This window comes from Hippopotamus amphibius, chromosome 1, assembly GCF_030028045.1.
Source record: "Hippopotamus amphibius kiboko isolate mHipAmp2 chromosome 1, mHipAmp2.hap2, whole genome shotgun sequence".
NCBI classification, from domain to species: Eukaryota; Metazoa; Chordata; class Mammalia; order Artiodactyla; family Hippopotamidae; genus Hippopotamus; species Hippopotamus amphibius.
Window position 1 is genome coordinate 182,045,385 of NC_080186.1, and position 21,414 is coordinate 182,066,798.

The 21,414-nt window shown below is 41.8% G+C and overlaps 1 protein-coding gene across 4 annotated transcripts in view; it reads left to right on the forward strand.

The window, feature by feature from the left end:
* SEMA6A (semaphorin 6A) overlaps window positions 1-21,414 on the forward strand; it is a 121,941-nt gene that overhangs the window by 16,346 nt on the left and 84,181 nt on the right. The window contains exon 1 of one of the 4 annotated variants that reach the window (XM_057736965.1): window positions 19,532-19,634. The exons of the other annotated variants lie outside the window; for them this stretch is intronic. The gene's annotated coding sequence lies outside the window, so the exon portion shown is untranslated. Of the gene's footprint in view, window positions 1-19,531; window positions 19,635-21,414 lie in introns of those variants that run through there. 4 annotated transcript variants of the gene reach the window in all.

Consider the following 21,414-nt stretch of genomic DNA (forward strand, 5'->3'; position numbering starts at 1 on the left):
GGGAACACCATATTTGAGTTAGTATTATCTATTGTGCTATGCCAAATTACTGCATTGGTGTAGGATTACTTGTTTCTAACTTGTAGGCTGCCCTCTAGTGTTACTTAATCTCAACACAACAACTTTTGTTTCAATTTCAGGAAAGGTGAAAATACATACAGAGAACCTTACCACCTATTGATAGTTAGCAGCTAACTTAGCCCAGCTAGACACTGTCTCCAAATACAGTGTTAAGAAGTTTGATACCTGGTTTGAACAGTGGTGGACAAATTTAAATATGCCCATCACCAAAGCTCTTGGAGGCAAAGAGGACAATATTGTGTGAAAAAACATACACACTCATGACTGGGAATTGAAGTCCCACCCCATATACCAAGTTAAACACTGAACGAGAAGTTTTAAGACTACATTATCCAGTTAATTTCCCTTATATTTTCTTTTGGGTCGTGCCAGAGTGACATATGATATAATAAAGCTCTGTTAAATAAGCCTAAAAGACCTTCTTTAGTAAGTTTAAACTAAAATTATAAATGTCAGGAAAAGAATTTTCAACCACCAATGGGTGGGAGATGTTTGACTAGATAGCCTCACCTCCAACTCTATGGCGTAATTAGCCCACAGGGAAGAGATCTCTAACTTCAATACACCATCCTATTACAGACCTTCAAAGAGTAAATTTCAGCACTTTATAGATTATCCTCTGAATATAGTAAAATGTGTCTGCACTGCAGCCTAAACTATGGCATTAAGTACTTTCTGACAGTAGTGCCAGCTCTGCTTTTTCTCAGATGAAGAGTAAGCATACTCCAGAGTCTGCAATAAGTGGAAAGAGTAAATTTCAGTCTCAGTAGCTATTTTTTGCATGTGTATTGCTGGCATCCTCAGTGGGTTACAGAGGTAACGTTACAATGTCCCAGGTCCATCGAGCTCATAGCAGCAGAGTGACTGACATGAATTCAATAGAAACGTTGACTGACGATGATGACGTTTTCCCTAAAGTTTTGAGACTAAGATCAGGAAGAACAACTAAGATCCCATCACTGCTAGAAACACATAGTATGAAACTGAGGGTTAAAATTACATTGGCGAGGCAACGTTTCTTCTAGAGGGGTGACGTGATGAAGGAGTTAAAAGTATGAGCTCTGGAGTTTCCTGTTCTGTTGGCTGTGAGATCTTGGGAAAGTCACTTAACCTCTCTGTGCCTTGTTTTCCTCACCTGTGAAACGGGAATACGATTAGTGCCAACCTCATAAAGCAGTTGTGATGACTGAATGAGACCATATGTATCAGAACGATGTCTGGTACACATAGTAAGCACACAATAAAAATTATGTTATAATTTGACACCAAGTTCTCCTAATAGAACTGGCTAAATTCAGTGTTTCATGTCACCAGGAGGGCATGGTTGTTGGCATGTAGGTTAAAACTGAAAAGACAAGATGATAGTGTCCAGATGAGTCTTTCTGCCTGCTTCTGTCTCTTTCTCTATGTACTTTTGTGTGTCAGGGCCTGATTTTAAATAGTTGATTGAATAATCATTTATTTCTTCATTTTATGTAGGAAATAGTACACACCAACAGTATGCATCGAGCTATATTATATATTAGATCCTATCAGATAATTCCAAAATATTAAGTAAGGTGTTAGGTGAATAGGTTTTGATCCCATTTACATTTGCCTTTGTTAGGTCTCGTCTTCAGTGGGGAGCCTCTGTTTATCTGGTTCATGCCACAGCCTTCCTGCAACGCTGGGAACAGACCATGTAGGAACTCCAAGGGAATGATACTGAAGGGTTTTCTCACTGAGGGAGTTTTCTGTTAGACTGTAGTTAATGTTATATTTGGAATCACGATATTTCAAAGAGGGCGCAAAGGTCTCTGTTACTCTAACCTGACTCAAAATCAATGTGTAAATACAAAAAGTTTATACTTTATACAATAAAACTTTAAGGCATCTATGGCATTAACTACTTACACCAGTAAGCCGAAAATGTCAAATTGATTCACTGGCTTTAAACGCTTGTTTTTCACAAAACCCAAGAACTGAAGCACTGGAGAGCAAAGTAGATGGGTTCAAAAGTGAATCCCTATTCCGACCCAGCCTTCACCCCTTCTTCCCCGAGGTGCAATGAGAGGACAGAAAAGAGGTTGGGTGATTAAAGAAGAAACACAAGGGCCAAGCTGATCATTAGCTCTCAAGCAAACACAAGTTAATTCTGGCATTATCCATGCTAAGTACTTACTCCAGTGGGCAAAGCCTAATTCACAGAAATAAGGGAATTGCCGGTCAGGAGTTAGGTACTGTGTTGGAGACTGGGTACTTCCCGAGCCGAGGGATACTGGGAGCATCGGCCCCTCCTCCCCTGCGGCAGGGAGGAGTGTTTGGTGTTCATCCAATCTCAGGACCATCTAACAGCTGTTTGGTGTTTCTTGTGAAATGGACTTGGGCCCTGGCCAGATGCTAGTGGACAGATGCTCACGACACAAAACTATCATCAAAATAGGCACTAATTGACACCCTCGTAATGATGTGAACACACAAGATAGGAATGGGCTGGATCTGCCATGACCATCTCAAGGTCCAAGCCTGCCCCTCCCGGCTCAGGGAGGAGGCCTTGTTGCGAAGCCCAGCTTTCTCTGAGCTCAGGAATTTTGGGTTCTTGGGCTCTGTGACATAAAACCTCCACAATGCATATTTAGTGTTTGCTTTGTGGGTATGGATGCTTGCATGTAGGTGCTTAAGAATTGAAACCTTTCAAGAAGGTGAGCAGATCAGTCTTAAGAGTGCAAAGTTTTCTGCACAAATTTGGTTTCTGTGCAGTGTTTTCTTGAACAAATACTTGATAAAAATTAGTACCTGTTACCTTCACGTGACCCCTCAAACAGAACGTGTGTGCTTCACTTCATACCTCTGCTTGTACCTGGTTAGTAATAACTGCAGCGTCATTTTGTTCAAATATTTTGGATAAAATGGATTTTTTAAAAACTAGGTTAGAGTGAGTATTTCAGGGGCAAACTGGCTTGACAATGCCTCATTCATAATTAGGTGGAGTTGTTCCTACTTGTACAGGCTACAATTAACTGTCTTTGATTTCAGCAGTTAAACTGTCTTTTTAGTACCTGGGGCACTTTTTGAATAGAAATTCTCCCCTCTCTTCTCTCCATTTTGCAAACTGGGAACAAACTCTTAACTCCTGATTTATTACTAACAGAATATTACCTATCTGGAGACTGACAAATAATTCCTTCTAAGGCAGGATGTAGTTTTATGGTAAGAGAGTTAGAACATTTTTTTTTCTGCTCTTTCCCTGTTTTCCCTGGATTCAGCTCATACGCAGACCAGGACCCAGAGCAGAGACCCTGCCTAATGCTTCAGCCTCTGCAGCCCCTACTCCCACCCCCATGCAGTAAAGCCTTCTTTTCTCCACCCCTTTCCAGAGCTACAGATCCAAGACAGACTCATCCTCCACCCAGCTCTTCCTAAAACATGCTCTATACTAACCCACCTAAAGAGGCTGGACACATTTTACTAGTCCTTTCCATAGCTGTTTATCCAAAACATCATAGACTTGGTTGAGTGTGAAAAGGTTCTTTACCACCGTATTCATCCTGGTTGAAATTCTCTAGGTTTTTATCCCTAAAACCTTACTCTCCGGATTTCTCTAGCCCAAAAATACAACCCCTCCTTTACATTCTCTAGCGCCGCTCCTGCCCCCTTGAATGAAAGGCAGCGCCAACGAAAGGAGCTAGAATGTGCGCAGCAACCAGTGCTGGGTCCTACTGAGCCCATTGTTTGCTCCCAGCACTGTGGAGCCAGATCTCATGTGACAGCACAGTGTGTTCTAGGAATTCCACTTCATCAGTACAACAGGCCTTCTCTAATGCTTTCCTCTCTCCCCCATTTGCTGCTGTCACAGACAGCATCACACAGCCCCACGGCTGGCAATGACAATGCACTGCTCTCTGAGGCTCTGCTCGCCCCCATTTGCAGGGGACCACAGGGCATCAGCTGCCATGTTAAACAGACGCTAAGGACACCGGGCGTGATCAGCCATAGCAGTCGACGTGACGGCGTGTTTAGATTCAATCCCTTTGAGGGACTGGACTTGGAGTTCAGAGGTGGTCTCCCCACAGTGGTTACACGGAGGTTCGTAAGAAATCTGGCTAAACTTATACTTGGTGGATTTTCAAGCGCTTAACAGTCAATGAGGTGGCTATTTGTGTTCAAATTGAACATATTAATGCAAGTTTTCCAATGCAGTCACAAAAAATAGGCCTGATACAAAGTTACAGAATGTTATTTGAATGTCCTATATGCATTATTTTTAATCTAGTTTTCAAAGCAGTTTGCAGACTCGTAATATTTTCCTCATTTTCCCAATGGAGAAGTATCCTTTGCTTCACAAGGATTCTTGGGAAGAAAGAATGCTCTCCAGAGTAGTCAACTCCCCCTGGATCCTCATCTCAGGGAGATGCTTTTCTCCTGGAGACAGGATCTCCATGATTTCGTATGTATCCCTATATCCAATCCACATAAAGTTTCACTTTTTAACTTTCAAGTACATCTTGGCAGTGCTTGAATGAAAATGTTTTCATTTTTGTCGCCTCTGGCAGCACTTATGAAATAATTTTCTACTGGATGTGTAACACCACCCCATGAATAACACTTCCTGTAAGCAAGCATGAGTATAAGCAATCATCCGCCACTGATGTAAAAGGTTTTGAGAGAGGATCCGATCTGCACCTGAATGACAGGTGAGAATGCCCCTCCCAGTAGAGAGGATGCCGCCTAATGCCCCACCTAAAGTGGAGGCCAGCTCACTTCTCACCTTCCAGCTCCTCAGGCGCTTACCTGGCTTGCTCTATGGCTCGAGCAGCCGTGCTGAGAGACGGGGAAGAGCAGCATCCTCATAAGCCCAACCTTGGAGGATTTCATTTAGTACCAAGTCAGTAATTGACCCGGAGGCTGACCAAGTAATTAGTGTAGGGCTTTTAACACTCTTTTATATGCAGCATCTCACTGGATTCTCACAATACACTATGGCACCTGTCTTTGCCCTGGTTTGGAAAAAGAGAAGAAACACTCTCCTCTTGAATAAAAAGGCAGTCAGTGTAAAGTTACGTGTGCTTATTATTTTGCCCAACTCTTGTGCTTTATAATTTTCAGCTTGGCAAACTAAAACATGTTGAAAAGTATGATTGGCTACAAGATCCCTTTTTTAAACAGAAGTGTGAACATCAGAGGAAGCCTGAGGCCATGGCTGCAGTTATTTTACACATTCTGGGAAATTTTTCAAGAGCAGGAACAAAGACCATGGCTCACCTCGCAGTGCTCTCCAGGTTAATCAGTAATTCTCTGACTGCTGTCAGTGACGTGTGGTGGGTGCTGGTGGCCTGCCTACGTTTTTTATTGTCACCATTTTTTTAGGTTAATGTAGATCACTGAGTCAGAATCCACAGACAGGATCCTGTGAGACTCTCAGGAGAGTCCTTGTGGCAAACATCAGGCAGGTATTTTTAAAAGCCCTACCCTAGCTGTCAGAAAGTTGATGGCTCCTGATACTTTAAGTTGTCAGTTCAGACATACTAATTCCTCAGTGGGACTGTTGATGTTGTTGCTGTAGCGTGTCTGCATTTAACTGCAAACATGAAGCTGATAGAGCAAGCTTGCTGTGATTACATCCTCTGAGATACCTATTCTATCTGAATCCAATAATCAGGTCAAAACTTAGGGGTGGGTGGGAAGGAAATGACTTCAGCAAACGAAACCACGTGCGTGAGAGAAGAGAGGGAGCATGTCAGTCAGTGGTCACCGGCAGAGAGGCTGGAGCTAAGATGCAGATTCAAAGTGCGTCACTCACTGGGGTGTGTGACCTCAGGCAGACTTCTTAACCTCCCTGTGCCTCAGTTCACTCCTCTGTATAATGGAATAGTAATGGTGTCTGCCTCACAGGGTTGCTGTGAGGATTAAAGGAGTCAATGCGTGTAAATTACCTTAAGGGTCTATTACATACTAAGCAGTAGATAAGTGTTTGCTATTTTTACTCCCCCGCCCCCCAAATCTTCTGTTTATGTAAGCATGCTGATGAGGCATGAGCTACAAAGAATGAGAGTGAATGAGTGAGTGTGTGTGCACACACGCATGTGCTAGAGAATGTGATACAGAATTGATGTGACACGAAATGTAACATGGGCAAGTTTGCCCTTTTTGACCTGCCTTATCTGCTTTGACACCTTCCCTACACCCAAAGCTCCTGCTCTGTCACTCCCCTCCTGCACCTGCCCCTTTCAGATTCTTCTACCCATGTTCTCTTTGGTCATGGCCTGTATCTCATCTACGTGACATTGTTTTTAAAAAAGATGAATTGGCTTTTTTTTTTTTTTTTACAATTTACTTCATTATTTATTTATTTTTGGCTGCATTGGGCCTTCATTGCTGCACACGGGCTTTCTCTAGTTGTGGAGAGCGGGGGCTACTCTTCATTGCAGTGTGCTGGCTTCTCATTGTGCAGTGGCTTTCCTTGTTGCAAAGCTTGGGCTCTAGGCATGTGGGTTTCAGTAGCTGCAGCACACGGGCTCAGTAGTTGTGGCTCGAGGGCTCTAGAGTGCAGGCTTAGTAGTTGTGGCACACGGGCTTAGTTGCTCCACGGCATGTGGGATCTTCCTGGACCAGGGATCAAACCTGTGTCCCCTATTTTGGCAGGCAGATTCTTAATCGCTGAGCCACCAGAGATGTCCCTAAGTGACATTTTACGAATTCCATAAAGCCATTCAACTTTGAGGTCCTCAAGAACAGACTATACCCTAATCATCTTTGCATTCAGTGTTACTTGTCGAATGAGCTAATGGATGCTAATATTTTTAAATGGAGCTAACCTGAGTCCTCTTTAGATAATGTCGGATTTCTGTCCTTAAAGATGAGAATTTTAGGCAAGAGGCTGTTTGGGGAATTGAGTTGCCAAAGACCTACCTAATCAGAATCTCCAGGATTGAGGCCTGGGAACCAATAGACGTCAACTGTCCCTCAGATGATTGTGACGACTGGTCAGTTTGGGGAGCCTCTAATTTAGTGAATTGTTCTGAGAATAATGTTCCTCATGGTGTAAGATGATTAGAGTCAGACTTTTCTCCCAAGGTTTTCATGCAGATGTCATATCTGTTTTCACCCAGGGTGAAGCTCCAGGTAAACCGAAGGCACTATTCTTACTGTTAGATACAGAGCCCCTGGGTGCTCTGGGCGGTCCTCATACAACAGGACACAGAGGTGTCTGCTGGGCACACTGATAGGGCCTTCGGAGGCTGGTCATTGGCAAGAGTCTCTCCTTTGGCATCTCCTTGGCTTTTTGCTGTGATTCAGGAAAGCCAGTTAAAGGCAAGGTTTCAAGCCCATGGAATCAAACATGGGGTTCTCTGGATCATTAGATATTGTTAACATTCGCACTTACAGGGTATTATTTCACAGAGCTGGTTTCAAGTTCAAGAACTAAAAGGTAGAGTAATGGTGTCAGATAACCTTGGAGGGGATCATTCTCTTGGTAATCTCTCCTTTCTTAAAATAATTCAGACATTGCTGACAGCATGAAATTTGTGACTAACTTTCAGTAGGTATGTTTATTTGCTTTTAAAATAATTAAGGAAGCTTAGAAGTAGTCATGGAAGGAAATATTAGGAAATTAATGCCTTGAAATAATTGAGGGCTATGTATAAGAACATCTCTATATAAAATGCCTTCTAAAAAAAATAACTCTTTAACCATGAACCCCTTTCTATTCAAAACCTAAAGAGATACAGTTCCTTATCTTCTATTTGTACCAAGTTAGCCTCCATCACTGACTTAAACATGATCATAAGATGCTCATTTAGAAGGCCCATGAACAGTGGAACCAGTCACTGCCAAGTGAATTGAATGTGTGCTGTCACCTGTCCCAAAGCTAGCAATGGCCTTTGGCAGGGAGGTCTTTGTGATAGTGTATGAATATTGGTTAAGCATTTTATATAATGTTTGTATACTTTTAAATGCTCTGAAAATTGATAATTTATACACAGTATGAAGGATATGGGGGAAACTGTCTTGTGCATTTTGCATAAATGGTGTATGCATCCCTGTTGTCAGTGGAAGAGCACTCACGTGGCACACTCATTGCTCACAGGAATTGGATATTTATGCCTCACTAGAAGAGAAAAGTGTAATTTCTCACTTATAAATAAAATTATTTTTATTTCATGTCTCCAGTTTCCATCGCTGTTTACATTTTATTTCTTTGGTCAATGTTGGCAGCAGTGAAAAGAAAATTAACCTCTCTAACTCTCAGTCAGAGGGTGGGCAAAATGGGTCACTAGGGGTTCCAGCTGGAGCTCCGCCCGTGTCGGCTCCCATCCTTTTCCTCCCCTTCTAAATGTCACAAGGGTTTCACAGTAGTCTAGTCTCCTCAAGGAGATAAACATAATCATCAAGATCCTTCTGCTTCTTATCTCTCTTCAGGCTTTAGGCTGAATGGTGTTCTAGTATCTGAGATCTCCATATGCTGTGGGATGGTACAAAACAGAATGTATCTCATTGTTAAGGCTAACTCCTCAGACTCCAAGAGAAATTTTTATTTCTTGATTCAGTCCTCAAATGGTAGAGGCTTATGTAGTAACCTCTTAGTAGGTCCCTGGCTATATTAAGGGAATGTAGCATGTGATTTTTTTCCCCTAATTTTCAGAGACATTTAAAAGATGATTGATCAGGTCCATTTTCTTGTTTGCTTATAACGATTTTTGACTGTATTTTTAGTTGATTCATCAAGAGTCTGAAAAGTGCTTATTTGATCTTCCCATAAGCTAGTTCTGATAACCCTCAAATTAGTGGTGTACAATACTGTATCTACAAGGTAATGCTTTAGTTACTGTGCACTTCTTTCTAGAAGTAAAAACTGCCAACAGAGAATGGCAGGCCTGTTCCATTATTCCTTTAGTTTTCAAGACAGCATTCATGTAAGAACAGAGTTTTAAATGTTTTTGGATAGTGACAAAACCCTTTTGGTTATCTATCATGGTTTACAGAATGGAATTGTGTAGAGCAGTACTGTCTTAAGGTGAACTGAAGCTGTACATACAAAGAGAATAAAGTTGCCTTTGTATATATCTTCTGTTGACTTGGTATAATCTGTAAACAAGCCCATTTGTTCCCTGGCCTAAGTTTTCCCATAGAAAAGGGGATTTTTGGAAACATATCTTAAAACTCTTTATTTAGCTGAAGAAGCTATATTAATGAAAAATGTATTATTTAAGCACAACAGTTTTTGCATGGTATACACCATTATATTTCTAGATTAAACTGAAAAGAATGTTTTGTAATTCTTGACCAACAAAAACCCAGAGATATATTAGCAGCCCACAACAACCCTCCAGAACCCATTTTCAAAGTAATCTGTGTTAGAATGACACGCACAGTTTCTGCCCTACACGGTAGGAGCTTAAAACTTTTCTCCGTACACCACCCCAAAGCGAGTTTTCTGCTCCAGTGTGACAAGAAATGTGATGTTTACTGAAACACACCATGAGTCTTGAGAAACACTGTTGAGCTGACTCCGACATGGCAGCTAAGTGGGCAGTACTGGGAGCATGCCAGTCCTCCCTGGAAGCAAAAGCTAAGGTCCATAAATCAAATCTCAAGTATGGAAAAGAAAGAAAGAAGAAGGAAGGAAGGAATGAAGGGAAAGAGAGAGAGAGGGAGGGAGGGAGAGAGGGAGGGGGAGAGGGAGGGAGGGAGGGGGAGAGGGAGGGAGGGAGGGAGGGGGAGAGAGAGAGAGAGAGAGACAGAAAGAAAGAAAGAAAGAAAGAAAGGAAGGAAGGAAGGAAGAAAGAAAAAGTTGTCAAGGAGGGTGAAGGCATTATAACTGGCTCTCGCTGTTCTGTAGTGCCCAGCCATGTTGATACCCACGGAGCTTTGGAACCAATTCAAGACCAATCAACCACAAAGTAGACAATTAAGTTCCAGGGCTGCCAGACATCCCTGTCTGCAGGTGTGAACGTAAGTGATAGGGTAGATGGTCTTACACAATAACCACGACAGCCATGGGGGCCAGAGTCTTCCAGCACAAAAGGCATGTCCAGAGGTAATGATCAGCACTTTTGGAGATGGCATTAATTTGCAGCCCCTAAAATGCTTCTCACTCCTCCCAAAGAGAAGCTTACATACCGCAAGGTTCTGGTTTTAAGACACCTTCATTAATTGCGTTGATCACGTTCCCTCCTTATCTGCAGAATGCTTTACATTCATGGTGTTGATTCAAGGGATCATTTGGCTTCTTTTATTAAATATCAGATGTACAGGAGTTTACATCACTGGATTTCCTCCTCTGGTTTAGATCCAAAGACATTATCAGCCAGCCTGCATGCTGGCCTCTTAGTAATACTGTTATGAAATAAACACTTCTCTTCTAGGGGCTTCCTTAAGAGAGAAAACAAAGGCCTTTTCTTTATCAGTACATTACTTAAGAGAATACTAATTAAATAGTTAAGTAATGAGAAAAAATGCTTTTAAAACATCCCTTCCACCTTAAGAATACATAAAAACCACTCATTTCTGATAACATACATCCCGGATTGGCTGGCATTTTAGGAGTTAACTCTTAGGAGTTAATTTCATGTTTGAATATTGAAAAATAAACAAATACAAATATAGTGTGAATGTATTTCGAAGGTTTAGCACACTGGATGCCTCAGCTGGGAACCCAATTGGGATGACCTGGAAGTAAAGGATCAAAGCAAATATTTCCATAAAATGGAATGTGAGATTTTTCAGCCACATCAAAGCTGTATCTCTTTAGGACACTTGGTACACATGTCCATTTCTTTAATGCCACTAGAATAAAAAGGATAGACTTTTTTTTAAGGCTAACAGGTTTTTTTTCAGAATCCTTTTAATGTCTTTATAGAGTAGCAGGAAAAACTGATGCAAAGGCAGAGAGCAAACAGGATGACTTAATGGAAATCAGGCAATAAGCCTCAGGGAAAAAATAGGTTTAGAACCAAAAATAAATTGAACATCTAACACCTCTCCATTCTGTTCCCTTTTCTTTTTGTTTTTCATGAGAACCTATATTTATGGAAAAGTCAGTTGGTTGCTTATCAGGCTGAAGCTTGTGTTTGCTCAGACTAATGATGAGCAGTAAAAAGAGGTGGGAACGGCTAACGTGCGGGGAGATGGAATCAGGGAAAATGGGTGGACTAGGGATAGTTTTCTGAGCCTGAGTTTTGAAATCTCTTTCACTCCCCCTTGTGCTGTTATGCTCACTGGAAGGGGTCAGGATAAGGATCTGGGTAATGGTATGAGGGCTTTCCAGGCAATCTGGACAGTCTTCTGGCTGCAGGGAAGAGCTCCCAGACATCACCTACTTCCAGGCCTATGATCCAGTTGACAGGTGATCTATAGCCTTGCTCCTGGAAGTGTGGCCCACTGACCTTTAGCATTAGGGTCCCCCGCGAGCTTATTAGAAATGCAAATGCTCAGGCCCCCCACCAGACTGACCGCAGGTGAGTCTGTATTGTAACAAGATGACTGTGGTACCCAGTAATGTTGGAGAGGCTCTGGTTGAAAGGATTCACGGACATGAGCTATGAGGACACATAGAATATGGGGTGCAAAAGGGGGGTTGTCATAGAAAAAAGTGGAACAAAAAATTTTTAGCTTGCTAGCTAACTGTATTGTAGAGATGTGATGATATTTGTCGGTAGTTTTATCTTTCAAGATTTTGTAAAGCAGAATGTCTCAGGGAAGTCATTAACTTGGACCTTGACACGCTTGTACCTGTGGAGTCATGAGGGCCCCATATTTGTCTAATCGCCCCAAGCCCACATGGGCAAACAGAAGTGAGGTCAGAGTGCCGGGTGATAAGAAAAGAGACACTAATCTCAGTGGCCTTTAGGATTATGGCTGTCCCCAGGTTTCAGAGCTTTGACTCTAGGAAACAAGACTCTGCCCTTGGTTTCCAGCATGTACTTATTACTGAAATGACATCATTTTATTAAAACTTCCTGCTTCCAAAATGCTTTACAGCCCTTTAAAGACAATCTTCATCATCATAATAGCCAACCAGGATAGCTCGCACTGGGTTCCCTGATCCTAAGGCAAATGAGGATTTCTGCCATCACCTCCACGATTTTGACGGATGGCAGAACTGGATGGGACTGTAAAGATGGCAAGATAAAAGGTGCTCCTCTTCAGAGCAGACTGTCACCACATCTGAATGGACACTGAGAGACTAGATTGACCCTTGTCTCTTACTTTCCTACTCTGGGCCAGAGCAAGCCCAATAGATAGTATGTGAATAAGCCTCTCACAGTTTCCTGTAACAGCGGAGGGTGAGGCTGCAGATAAACCCTTGCCACTTCACCTTTTATGCCAAAGTCTAAAAGCTAGAGAAATATTGACTAGGAATGGTGATATCACAGTAATTGCAAATCTGTTTTTTTTTTGTCCTTATAGCATTTTGATGTCATTATCTCAGTCCTGTTTGGCAGGCAGAATCCATTCTGAGAGTCACGGGAGAGCTCTCCCAGGAAGTACACAAGGAAACTGCAAACTGCATCCGTGTCCTAGTCTGTGTCTGATCCCACGCTCGGGAAGGAGGGTTGGAAAGGAGATTCCTTAGTGATCTCAGAAATCAACTCTCATAAGGAGGGGCCACCCCTAGTGACAGAGGTTAGAAGGAATGCCTTCAGCAGTAATAAAACAGAAGTGTAAATATGCTGCTGAAAGAAGGACTGAAGTCCGTTCCCAGCTTTTCCAGTAGACAAGTAATTTCTTGGAAATATGGGGGAGCAAAGAGAATTCTTTTTTTCTTATCTCTACCAAGGCCCATTTAATCTGCATGAGAAGTACAGCAGAGAATACTGACTGTCATATAATCAAAGACCAGCCAAATGTATTTTAAGAGCTGCCTAAAAGGTTAAAGAATTTAATGACAATCAAAGGAGAAGAGAGAACCTATGTAGTCTACCACAGATGTAAAAAGGGTTAGTTAGGCATGGATCTGACCACACTGGAGACTCGACCAAGAGCACGGCGGCTTAACTGCAGTATCTAAACACATCTGTTTGCCTTATCATATTGTCCCATTTACTTTCTTTTTTCTTCTTCCAGCACAAATTCATGTCAGTATGTGGGAGTGGTATCTCTGCTGCCTAATCTGGGTGCAACAGCCCTGCAAAGCCAGGAAATTAGTAGGATTATAAACTTTGGGAAAAGATCAAAAAATTAGCACATGTTGGCCAGTCTTGACCATGCGGAATTAGAAAGTGAAGTTTTGGGCCTTATTTAAAAGGTTAATAAGTCTAGAGGTTAAGGAAGTTTTGTTTTTAGGTTAGAGGGTATTTCTATAGTATTTCTACAGTAGAGCCTATTAGGGTTGAAGAGGAATGAGAATTATTCTAGGGAAAAAAAGGTATTTTCAGCAGAAACTAGATCAAGAGAAAAACAAAAGACTGAGACACATCTGCAGCTGCAAAGACGATCTGAGAAAAGGTGAGAGTGGAGGGGTTCGAAGCGGGAGCAAACCTCTCCTGACCTGGCTTACCTGGCTCTCAGGCTCCATGCACAGGAGGGCACTGAGGGGGGGGGGGAGGGTTTACTGAACCACGGTTAATTTCTAAAGTCTTTCCAAAAACATTAAGTGAAATTTAATTAGGTATGCAATAGAAAGGCACCACTTCCGTGGCTTAAAGGAACGCAGGTATAGCCAAAACCGAAAAACCAATCATGACCCCAGTAGTTGAAAAATGAAATTGACATCACTTTAAAAGAGAAAAGCTAGTATTTTCAGAGCTTAGGGGGGAAAAGCTTCAACCTGATGATATGCTGCTTGGGCTTTATGAGCATTCAAACAGACCGACATTCATAGAATCTCAATGTTACAAATGGAAAATGAGGCTCTCTTCAACACGACAAAAAATATCAGGGAAAAGGTTCAAGTGGTGTTGAAGCAGCAGCCTCCGGAATAAAGGAAGCGGTTGCTAGCCTAGAAGAGTGAAGAGATGGAGAAATGAACCAACAGAAGAGGCTCTGGTGCCCTCACTTCCTTGCTCCTCGGAGCATGCAGCCACAGACGCTTCCTGTTTCTCCAAGCATGACACAGGAACCAGCTTTATGCAAAGTTTTAAAATGATGCTAAACCCTATAAGTTTGGCCTGATCACTAGTATGTGCAAACGGCCAAACTTCACCTTCAAAGAAATCCAAATCCTTTTGGCATCCAGTAGAGTGTGTTATTTGCCTTTGAAAAAAAAAAAATTTTTTTTTTTTTAGTTTCTTTGATACAGTAGATGTATAGATGGATATTGCTTTTAAATTCCCTGTAGTCTAAAGTAAACGAGAGGGGAGAAAATAAATATTTCCTTAACCCTGTTAATGAAAGACAAAGAGACAGTCAGGGTCCTTTAAAAAGGCTACTAAAATAGTATCTTTATGTAAAGAGGTTGGGGAGGCATCTCTTGGGAAGAAATAAAACACAACAGAGCAACAAAGAGGAAATGCTGTGCTTTAGAAAATATTTTATTTCTCAAAGAAGTGTCTAGATTTCAGACTTACACAAACACCAGAATACTGGTCAGTTATGGTAGTGGATTAGATGCATGGTTCCTAGACCTTAACACCATTTTTGGTTAGCAAAGAACAATGATAAAGGATATAAGAAATGATGATGTCAAACTCTATCCAAAGTCTCCTAAAAAAATCCCACAGAAACTCCTGTATCTCAAATAAAGATGAAATATAAAGAGACTCAGTTTTTGATGGCTCTCCAGGCTACCCTCCCAGCAGCAGGGACTGAATTTTCAGAAAACATAGGGAAGAAATGGAGTGGGCGTTTCCCAAGATACAACATGTGTTTCTGCACATGAGAAGCTGGATAAAGAACGCATCTTAAAAAGCTTAAGGTTTCTTCTGCCCTAGAAACCCATTCATGTGTAAGATGTTACCAAGTTCCTCTAACTATTAATTAGCATTTGAACTTGCAATGACAACAAAGTGAGCTTGGTACTGACAGGATGAACTTGTGTGGGTGGCCTCTTAGCGTAAGATCATGCACAGCAGTTAACCCATTGTTTGGTCACATCAGTCTAGGCTTGCTACCTTTTAAGAATGTTGCTTTCAAATGTCCCTGAATACTAGTTATCATTTAAAACTTAAATAATAATAATTTTGGTGACTCTACCTCCCCCTCCCCCACACACAATACTCATAATAGGACTTCTGAAAACAAACACAACAGGTTTACATCAAAGACCTGTGGTATGAATTTGGATTCTTATTTTGAATATTTAACACGCACTGGACACAGTGATCATCACTAATTAGCATTCTGCGCAGCCAGGCCAGCACATGATTCAACTGTTTTTGTGTTCACCCTCCACCCGCACCACCCACCAACGCTGATCCACATGAATGTTATCAAGCATTTAGAGCTTGAGAAAGACGTGATCCAGATGTGACTCCTCTATCCTGCCCCAGTTAGGATCAAGGGGGGCACAACAATCTCCACCGTAAGCCATTTACGTTGTCATCTTCCTATTATCATGCTTGTGAATGTCATTGTCTTGGGATGGATCAAGAGCTTTAACATCAGTTCAGTGCTGCTAATGAAAATATTATTTACACAAGACGTTTTCCTGTCTGCATGCACCCATGCAGAAATATGCTGTCGTCTAAATGCCAAAAGATGCTGACATGAAGGAGAAGTTGTTGGCTGGTATGGGTGCCAGTCAGATGAGAATAAACTGCCAGGGAAGACACAAGTGAAAAATGTTAGCTTGGGCTAAGTTTGTTTTTCTCTCTCTCTCTCTCTCAATATTAGGCATGTAACATGTGCATACACACATCGGTCTCTGAAATATGAGGGATGCCTGATTACACGCAAACGGGGAAGCGTGGGACAGAACTCTCGTGCACCCTCATGCCTCACCCCCTTGTCTTGCCACATCACGGTTCTGACAGGGAGACGTTAGAGTGACCTGTGGCAAAGACGGGGGAGTTCATCTCTTCTCTGTTTCAGGGAATAACAAGGGGCCAGCCTCTTCTAGTAGAAGTGGCTTGAAACAGAGCTACAGCCTGAAATTAGGGGGTCTTTGTGAACACCTGAAGCAGGAGTTTATCCAGGCATGATGGAGGGCACAGGGCAGGAAGTGGTCTGCGTGTTGCAGTCTGTGGTGACGACAGAATCCAGTTTGGCCTGCATTTACCATAATAATTTTTCACTCACGTACTTTACAAGTGGCATTTGAACTGATGGTGAATCAAAAGAATGATAATGGATACTTTTCCAAGTTAAAAAAACAAACTATATATATATATATAATATAGTGTTACAATAACTTCATGCCCTGAAAAGAGTATTTGGATCCTGTCTCCTTATCTGAAGTAAGTCAACCCAAGCATATAAAAGTAAATCTGAAGTTATATCAGCCTAAGCATATAAAAAAGATCCATCTTTTACCTAACCAAGAAGTTACAATATAAGAAAAAAAGTTTTGTAAAAATACAGTTTAGCACAAGAAAATGAATGTGATGAAATGAACTGTTAATGGAAAGAAGACTAAAAAGAACAATCAATGAGATCAGAAAATTTTCAAGAACACTTACTCAACAAACTAAAAATTCACCAAAGCAATATAATACGTTCTATAGCTAATGCTAGTTTAAGATACATCAGAAAGAACAGCTGATGGGACCAATGACCTAAAGAATTAAATTTTTATATAAAAACCAAGAGGTTAAGAAATTCCAGGACAGAAGTAAAATAAAAACTAAAATATAAAGTATCTAGACTTCAAAGACCTGTAAATCATTTAATCTGAACATCTACTATTCACGGAAATGGTGTTAATTCTAGCAGTGAAAATCAAGTTACTGAAGAGAAATCCATCAGTTTTATGTTTATGTGAAATTTGAGGGGAATTAATCAGGCACAAGTTAAAGAAAGGCCACACAAGTCAGCATTTGAGGAATTATGGAAATGTACTGTAGTGAAAGGTACAAGGTTACCACATTAGAATACTTGGAGCCATTTTCTGGCGTATAACCTAAGAGTACGGATGGCAGCTCTGGGCATTGCCCAGCACAGCTGCAGGGGCAAGACGATTCTTACAAGTAAGGACTATCAATGATTTGTTTTGTTCTTCGATTGCAAAACCAGGAGAATGCTTTTCATAGCATGTCAGACTGTGTGCACACTCCACAGTTCACAGATCTTTAACGCTCTTAGAATTAGGAATATGTGACATATACTCCAGGAAGAAAACCAAAAACTACAAAAAGCACCCAGTATTGCCTCCAGCGTCAGGAAGCGAACTACCACATAATGCTTGCCCAGATCATCACAGCTAAAACCCCACTGTAAAAAGCTGTCTAGTGCTGAAGAAGGAAATGCCACTTGTTCTAACTTCCATAAGTTGGGGTGTTGGGTTGTGGTATGTAAGGAAAAGGTGTAGCTGTTTAAAATTGCACTTTATATATAATGAAGAAAAATTTGCCTAGTTACAGAACATACAATTGAAAATGATATTTTCTTGGTTGTTATGAATGACTTCCATCAAAAAACACTACCAACTCCAAGTTAATATAAGTACATGAAAAACAGCTATTAAGTATAGTCTAACATATACACAACAGGTTAAATAAGATAACAGACAAAAATATTACTAACTGTTGTTGAGAGCAAAAGCACTATGAAATTCTGCTCCTCTGAACAGAACTATCCAGCGAACTCATGCAAAATGATTGTGTTAGAAGAGCTTTGGAAAACTTGGAATTTGAAGGACCTGAAAGTCATTCATTATCCCAACAGCCTGGGTGGCTCCACATGTGTGAGGCTGACTATCTCAGGACAGTAAGCGGCATTGCATCCTGGCCATCCAAGTTCATTACTTCCGATATCCACCCGTCATCAGGAAAATAAATGAAAATGCTTAGCAGTAAGTTATTTTAGGAAGGTAAAATGTTTTTAAAGAGTCAACAAATACCTATTACTAACACTGGGAAATAAACCCTCAAACCACTGAGCCTAAGTAGATGGATAAGAGGAAAGATACTCGTGTGAAGACAGCAGGTTGTTATTCCTACAGAGCCTCTGACCTAAGTTTTTTAAGAGCAGAGAAAGCAATTAAACATGCTGCTTTTGTGACCTGCCTGCATTTATTTCCCATATGCTAACTCATATACTCTTGTGGGTTTTCTTTTAAATATCTTCCCTGTTATTTTTTCTAAATGTACTAAAATTTCCAAGAAGGTGAAAATACAACTATTAACAATAGCAACAATCACAGCAACCAGTATTTTTTTAATGCCTGCTATTTGTTCACTTAATCTGTGCAGCAACCCTAAAGGCACTTGTTACCATGATCCCCATTTTTTAGTTAAATTAGTTGAGATTCTGGAGTAAAAGCATATTTCCCTAGGTCACACAACTGGAAATGAGCAGTGCTAGGCATCCGAGCTCAGACTGAACTGATGGCAAAATCCATGATCTGGTCTCCACTGACCCCTGAACACTGTCTCACACGCAAGGCATGTGAAAGTTTCTTTGTGAAGTATCTCTGTGTCTCTGGCCAAGCCATTTAACCTCTCCAGAAGCCCGTTCTTCCGGAAGAAGGCTTCTTCTCTGCAGGCGGAGGGACCGGATTAGATGTTTTCTTAGCTCTAACTTTTCTGTGATTCTGCCTTCTATTATCATACAAAAGGAATGCATTTATTATGACTACATGCTGTAGTTTCCTATCGAGACAGGTCTCTGAGTGAGTGAGTGTGTGTGTGTGTGTGTAAGACTGTTGCCAAAAGATTTTCATCAAAAGCACAGGAATCAAAATACTTACCTTCCAACGGCTGCTAGAGCTGCTTCTGGACAGGCAGATGTTCCAAATACTGGGCTGCTCTTATTATGGACTTGATTTTTAGGAACGCCTGTTCTTTTTCACACATGCTAATACATTGTCTATCTTGCCTCTCCTAATAGCCCATGAGTCTTGAACTTGGAGCCGGAAAAGTACTGCCTTTGTAAAGCACAAAAGAACACCAGTTTTGGTGGTTTTTTGTGTGACTTTTTTGTTTTTTTAAATTGCATGAGGCCTGACTAAAAAGCCCTTGGACCATTCAGAGGCCGCTTGCATTGTGCAGCTGTTCCTTGACTGCTGAGAACATCTCGCTGCCGACAATGCAGTACCTGAAGGAAACACTGCTCAGGGAGCTCTTCAGGAGTTGCAGGACCTGGGATTTTTGCCAGTGACCTCAGAATACTGGGGTCCTTTTTCTTGGTCAAACCCCAGTAAGCATTTTGCCATTTGTTGTTGATTGTTGTCTGCCAGCCAGCGTTTGTTTCACAATTTTATTGCAACCATGTCTTCCCAACATGCTGACACTTGGCGACTTTTTCTTTCCTGTTTTGGTCCCACCTCCGTGAAATGTACAGTGAGACTTTGATTGGTCATAGTCCACGCCCAGTTAGCAGTGCATCACTGTGTGAACTGAGTTCCCAGGACTCTGGCTCCTTAGGACAATGTCTCTTTCTTCACCAAGCTGATGGTAAATATCTGCTAGCCTCATCTGTTTAAAACCAGCCAAGCAGAGCTTCTAGTGCCGGGGAGAGGACTCTTTTGTTTGTTTGTAAGTAAACAATGGGCTCAGCTCTTCCTAACTAAAATTAAATTCCAATCACTCTTAAAATAATACAAGAAAAGGAATGTAATTCCAATAGGGGGGTGGAGGAAGAGGAAGGCAAATTTGCTGGTGCTGCCTGCTGCTTCCCCACGCTGCCTAAGGTGTGTTTTCTAACTGATGATTCCGGAGAACCTGTCTATGCAGAGGAAATAGACTGTTCCACGCAGGTAGACAGGGCTGGGAGAACTAAAAGCCAGATGGGCATCTTTATTTAAAATCATTTCCTTTGGGACATATAGGATAGAGTTAATTGAGTTATTTAGTACTGGCATTTAATTTTTCAACAGTTTTTTTTTAATGCCTAAAAACTAAAGGGCCATGCAAAATGAGTACCGTATGTTCTTGCTTTGGAATGATACGGAAGTCCCCTGCTGTCAACAGTCTTAGTATAGGAAAATCTGAATTGGAGAAAAATCGAGGGGAGTGGGTGTAACCTGTTTTACAAAATCATTTATAGGAGGAGTCTTAAGCAGAAGCTCCACTCCTATAGTTATAACATGACTTGTTTAAAGCCTGAACATTTATTGAAAGGTGCTGCGTATTTCCAACTTCTCCCTCAGCTCAGCTTCAGCCTGGCTTTTCAGGGTATGTGGCCCCGCACCGGCCGAGCAGGAGGTCAGTATGCACGGGAATGTTCTGTGGCTCCAGCTGAGCCCCAGCTGATGGGCTGCTCTCATTATCTCCCTCAGGTTGATGCCAGCTTTTATTCCTGCAGTTCACATTCCCATCTGATACTCGAAACATCATCAACCCAACGACCTGTGTTTCTGATTGGAAACAGAGTCAGGATAACTAATATTACCTGGATCACAGTTTCATCTTGTTCAAAATCCAAAGATCACGTGTCTATCACAGAATTCCTGCTGCTCACTCATATGTGTTCACAACAGCCTCCTTATGCCGCGAGCTTTTGCGCGTCACTGCAGTTTCTATTCATCTCCACCCAAATCCTTCCTGTCCTCTCTCTCTCGCCGTTGCAAAGGCAACTTTGCATTTGTGCAGATGTGTGGTTCTGCATCCCACGTGCTCCCCAGCTTCCCTTTCCCGGCCAGGTCAACAACCTTATTACTTGGTCCAACGTCAGTCACCCGGCCAGGGAACATCACCCCCACCGTCCAGCTCCCTTCTCCTTTGTGCTCCACTCGCCTCTCCTTTGTGCTAGCAGCCGTCCTGCCACCACGCTGCCCTCCTTCCTTCCTTCAGGCCACCCTAGTGCCTGCTCTCAACACAATGTCTGTGCTTTTCTTTAGACTCTCGCCTCCTTGTAGCAGCATGTGTACGTGTATGATGCTGAGTGCTTGTCCCTTCCTGGCTGAGTGGCCTGATTTACGTATAGATAAAGATGAGTAAGGCATTTCAAAGTCTAGAAAGCTGAAAATGTGAATTTTTTCAGTTGCTCTTTATTGAGTTATATCTCTGGTTAGGTTTCTATAACCTAGAAAGGTCCTACGTTGTAAGAGCAGAAAGTCTTCATTTGTTCATCCCAATAACTAGGCGCCCAACGCGGGCACAGCACTGGGTGTCTAGTGGTGAATAAAAAGGACGTGATCCAAGGACTCACGAGCTCAGAGCCTAGTGGGCACAAAAGATAACCTAACCAGTGAACAAATGAGTACACTGCCCACAACAGCCTGTGGTCAGAAGCACAGAGGGAAAGAATGGGGCTGCGTGAAAAAGAGCATTGTGCTGAGGAGGGGGTGTCAGGAACCCACATAGATGGTTTGGT